Raw genomic sequence first — 6000 nt, 5'->3', positions numbered from 1 at the left:
AGATGTTTGGAAACCCAGTGACAAAGATATGTTTAAATCAAATATAAAAACCACACAAAATAAGTGGTGTAAAGCCATGAATAAACTAAGTGATGGAAAGACAAATATCCTTTTTTTTACTAAATACAATTTCCTAATTTATCTCGAGATACTTTGCCAAACAATTCCAAAATAACATCACAACCATAATGTTTATATCAAAAATGTCTTTAATAATATATAAACAATACAATATCCATCCCAATATATTTTACGCGAAATTTGTTTTTTGACACTCTTTCAATTTGGATTAAATCTTCAAAAATGTCTTTATATTTATTAGATTATTTTCACGATGAAGGGCTAAACCCATAGGAGCCATACAGCTCCTGGTTAGTGGGAGAAAAACCATGTTTGATTTAAGGAACGGGGAAGAGAGCTCCAATCCCTGGGCTCAAGAGCCCTTCACTAATATCAATGAACTTGAAGTTATGAGAAAGCAATTTTGTTACACAAAGGGCATAAATTACCTTATTTTTTTTTTTAACATCGGGCGTCTCTCACCGAGGTAAAGTGACCCAACAAAGAGGATAACACTTTCACCATCACTCAACTCTATCACTGTCTTGCCAGAAGAGCGCTGACATCACTGTGCAGCTGCCCGACAAATCCTCACCCTTCCTTCAGAGTGTACTTCCCATCTCCAGGACTCAGGTCCGGCTATCAACTTTCCCTGAATCCCTTCATATATAATAAAATTTACCTATCGGCAAAAAAGAATGAAAAGATGGGGTGGTAGAATTGGAATATTCAAATGGCTTCAAGAAGAAATCTAATATTCTTCCTTGAAGTTTTTTTATCCACTTCTCCGAGGCTATGGGTCCCACAAATTGCACCAGAGGTGGACTCCCATCCCATATTTATATATATATATATATAATTAGTTAACTGGTTCACACTCCAACAGCACGTTAAATCATAAAAAAAAGCTACTTGCCTCCACTCACTCCTATCTCAAACGCGTAGTCCCCTTAAATAATATATTCTAATTGCAGCTCTGGCTATCATATTTTACGAAATAACTATAATTTAACATTCCATTATTATATTCATCCACTAACTGCACTGTTCATTTTCTAGCATTATTTCAACCTTTGCTTACTACGCTTTCCGTACATTTAACAGAACCATTATTATCTTCCTTTCCAAACCATCCTCAGCCACCTTAACCAGCAGTCACCATAGAGGTTCTAAACTTGAGCACAGGTTCTCCCTACTCAGCTAAGGTTATAATTGATCCGTTCAAGCTTAATTACACAGCACTAAATTCTATTCGCCAAATGAGATTTTCAGTGAAATCTGACAGTAGCGATAGCATTCTTAATTAAGTTAAAGCATTAGTTGATTAGATATATATATATATATATATATATATATATATATATATATATATATATATATATATATATATATATATATATATGTCGTGCCGAATATGTAAAACTGGTTAATTAGCAAGAACTCATTTAAAATTAAGTTCTTTCTAAAATTTTCTCTTATACGTTTAAAGATATATTTTTTTCATCAATGTTAATGTAAAAAATTTTAAATTTGCACCAAAAGAATCTTAGAAAACTTACCTAACCTTATTATAACAAGAACAATTTATTTTAGCCTAACCCAACTAAATATATTTTAGATTTGTTTACAATAATTTAATACTAAACAAACACACTGAAATATATTTTTTCCGTTAGGTTCAGAATGATTTTGGCGAAATTATTGCATACACAAATTTTCACTTGTCTTATATGGCAAGATGAACGTTGCTATTTAAGCCAAGATCGCAAATTCTGCCTATTCGGCACGACATATATATATATATATATATATATATATATATATATATATATATATATATATATGTATATATATATATATATATATATATATATATATATATATATATATATATATATATATATATATTTTATTTTATTATCACACTGGCCGATTCCCACCAAAACAGGGTGGCCCGAAAAAGAAAAACTTTCACCATCATTCACTCCATCACTGTCTTGTCAGAAGGGTGCTTTACACTACAGTTTTTAAATTGCAACATTAACACCCCTCCTTCAGAGTGCAGGCACTGTACTTCCCATCTCCAGGACTCAAGTCCGGCCTGCCGGTTTCCCTGAACCCCTTCATAAATGTTACTTTGCTCACACTCCAACAGCACGTCAAGTATTAAAAACCATTTGTCTCCATTCACTCCTATCAAACACGCTCATGCATGCCTGCTGGAAGTCCAAGCCCCTCGCACACAAAACCTCGTTTATCCCTTCCCTCCAACCTTTCCTAGGCTGACCCCTACCCCGCCTTTCTTCCACTACAGACTGATACACTCTTGAAGTTATTCTGTTGAAGTTATTCTGTTTTGCTTCATTCTCTCCACATGTCCGAACCACCTCAACAACCCTTCCTCAGCCCTCTGGACAACAGTTTTGGTAATCCCGCACCTCCTCCTAACTTCCAAACTACGAATTCTCTGCATTATATTCACACCACACATTGCTCTCAGACATGACATCTCCACTGCCTCCAGCCTTCTCCTCGCTGCAACATTCATCACCCATGCTTCACACCCATATAAGAGCGTTGGTAAAACAATACTCTCATACATTCCCCTCTTTGCCTCCAAGGACAAAGTTCTTTGTCTCCACAGACTCCTAAGTGCACCACTCACCCTTTTCCCCTCATCAATTCTATGATTCACCTCATCTTTCATAGACCCATCCGCTGACACGTCCACTCCCAAATATCTGAATACATTCACCTCCTCCATACTCTCTCCCTCCAATCTGATATCCAATCTTTCATCACCTAATCTTTTTATCCTCATAACCTTACTCTTTCCTGTATTCACTTCTAATTTTCTTCTTTTGCACACCCTACCAAATTCATCCACCAATCTCTGCAACTTCTCTTCAGAATCTCCCAAGAGCACAGTGTCATCAGCAAAGAGCAACTGTGACAACTCCCACTTTATGTGTGATTCTTTATCTTTTAACTCCACGCCTCTTGCCAAGGCCCTCGCATTTACTTCTCTTACAACCCCATCTATAAATATATTAAACAACCACGGTGACATCACACATCCTTGTCTAAGGCCTACTTTTACTTGGAAATAATTTCCCTCTTTCCTACATATTCTAACTTGAGCCTCACTATCCTCGTAAAAACTCTTCACTGCTTTCAGTAACCTACCTCCTACACCATACACCTGCAACATCTGCCACATTGCCCCCCTATCCACCCTGTCATACGCCTTTTCCAAATCCATAAATGCCACAAAGACCTCTTTAGCCTTATCTAAATACTGTTCACTTATATGTTTCACTGTAAACACCTGGTCCACACACCCCCTACCTTTCCTAAAGCCTCCTTGTTCATCTGCTATCCTATTCTCCGTCTTACTCTCAATTCTTTCAATAATAACTCTACCATACACTTTGCCAGGTATACTCAACAGACTTATCCCCCTATAATTTTTGCACTCTCTTTTATCCCCTTTGCCTTTATACAAAGGAACTATGCATGCTCTCTGCCAATCCCTAGGTACCTTACCCTCTTCCATACATTTATTAAATAATTGCACCAACCACTCCAAAACTATATCCCCACCTGATTTTAACATTTTTATCTTTATCCCATCAATCCCGGCTGCCTTACCCCCTTTCATTTTACCTACTGCCTCACGAACCTCCCCCACACTCACAACTGGCTCTTCCTCACTCCTACAAGATGTTGTTCCTCCTTGCCCTATACACGAAATCACAGCTTCCCTATCTATTTAACAATTCCTCAAAATATTCCCTCCATCTTCCCAATACCTCTAACTCTCCATTTAATAACTCTCCTCTCCTATTTTTAACTGACAAATCCATTTGTTCTCTAGGCTTTCTTAACTTGTTAATCTCACTCCAAAACTTTTTCTTATTTTCAACAAAATTTGTTGATAACATCTCACCCACTCTCTCATTTGCTCTCTTTTTACATTGCTTCACCACTCTCTTAACCTCTCTCTTTTTCTCCATATACTCTTCCCTCCTTGCATCACTTCTACTTTGTAAAAACTTCTCATATGCTAACTTTTTCTCCCTTACTACTCTCTTCACATCATCATTCCACCAATCGCTCCTCTTCCCTCCCGCACCCACTTTCCTGTAACCACAAACTTCTGCTGAACACTAACACTACATTTTTAAACCTACCCCATACCTCTTCGACCCCATTGCCTATGCTCTCATTAGCCCATCTATCCTCCAATAGCTGTTTATATCTTACCCTAACTGCCTCCTCTTTTAGTTTATAAACCTTCACCTCTCTCTTCCCTGATGCTTCTATTCTCCTTGTATCCCATCTACCTTTTACTCTCAGTGTAGCTATACCTAGAAAGTGATCTGATATATCTGTGGCCCCTCTATAAACATGTACATCCTGAAGTCTACTCAACAGTCTTTTATCTACCAATACATAATCCAACAAACTACTGTCATTTCGCCCTACATCATATCTTGTATACTTATTTATCCTCTTTTTCTTAAAATATGTATTACCTATAACTAAGCCCCTTTCTATACAAAGTTCAATCAAAGGGCTCCCATTATCATTTACACCTGGCACCCCAAACTTACCTACCACACCCTCTCTAAAAGTTTCTCCTACTTTAGCATTCAGGTCCCCTACCACAATTACTCTCTCACCTTGGTTCAAAGGCTCCTATACATTCACTTAACATCTCCCAAAATCTCTCTCTCTCCTCTGCATTCCTCTCTTCTCCAGGTGCATACACGCTTATTATGACCCACTTCTCGCATCCAACCTTTACTTTAATCCACATAATTCTTGAATTTACACATTCATATTCTCTTTTCTCCTTCCATAACTGATCATTCAACATTACTGCTACCCCTTCCTTTGCTCTAACTCTCTCAGATACTCCAGATTTAATCCCATTTATTTCCCCCCACCGAAACTCCCCTACCCCCTTCAGCTTTGTTTCGCTTAGGGCCAGGACATCCAACTTCTTTTCATTCATAACATCAGCAATCATCTGTTTCTTGTCATCCGCACTACATCCACGCACATTTAAGCATCCCAGTTTTATAAACTTTTTCTTCTTCTCTTTTTTAGTAAATATCTATAGGAGGGGTTACTAGCCCATTGCTCCCGGCCTTTTAGTCGTCTCATACGACACGCATGGCTTACGGAGGAAAGATTCTTTTCCACTTCCCCATGGACAATAGAAGAAATAAAGAGGAACAAGAGCTATTTAGAAAAAGGAGAAAAACCTATATGAATGTATATATATATATCTATATATATATGCATGTGCGTGTCTGTGAAGAGTGACCAAAGTGTAAGTAGGAGTAGCAAGATATCCCTGTTATCTAGCATGTTTATGAGACAGAAAAAGAAACCAGCAATCCTACCATCATGCAAAACAGTTACAGATTTCTGTTTCACAGTCATCTGGCAGGACGGTAGTACTTCCCTGGGTGGTTGCTGTCTACCAACCTACTACCTACCTACATACATTATATATATATATATATATATATATATATATATATATATATAAAGTAGGTCTTAGACAGGGATGTGTAATGTCACCATGGTTGTTTAATATATTTATAGATGGGGTTGTAAAAGAAGTAAATGCTAGGGTGTTCGGGAGAGGGGTGGGATTAAATTATGGGGAATCAAATTCAAAATGGGAATTGACACAGTTACTTTTTGCTGATGATACTGTGCTTATGGGAGATTCTAAAGAAAAATTGCAAAGGTTAGTGGATGAGTTTGAGAATGTGTGTAAAGGTAGAAAGTTGAAAGTGAACATAGAAAAGAGTAAGGTGATGAGGATATCAAATGATTTAGATGAAGAAAATTGGATATCAAATTGGGGAGGAGGAGTATGGAAGAAGTGAATGTATTCAGATACTTGGGAGTTGACGTGTC

The sequence above is a fragment of the Cherax quadricarinatus genome, chromosome 59 (genome assembly GCF_038502225.1).
Source record: "Cherax quadricarinatus isolate ZL_2023a chromosome 59, ASM3850222v1, whole genome shotgun sequence".
NCBI lineage: Eukaryota > Metazoa > Arthropoda > Malacostraca > Decapoda > Parastacidae > Cherax > Cherax quadricarinatus.
Note: the sequence above shows the minus strand (reverse complement) of the source record.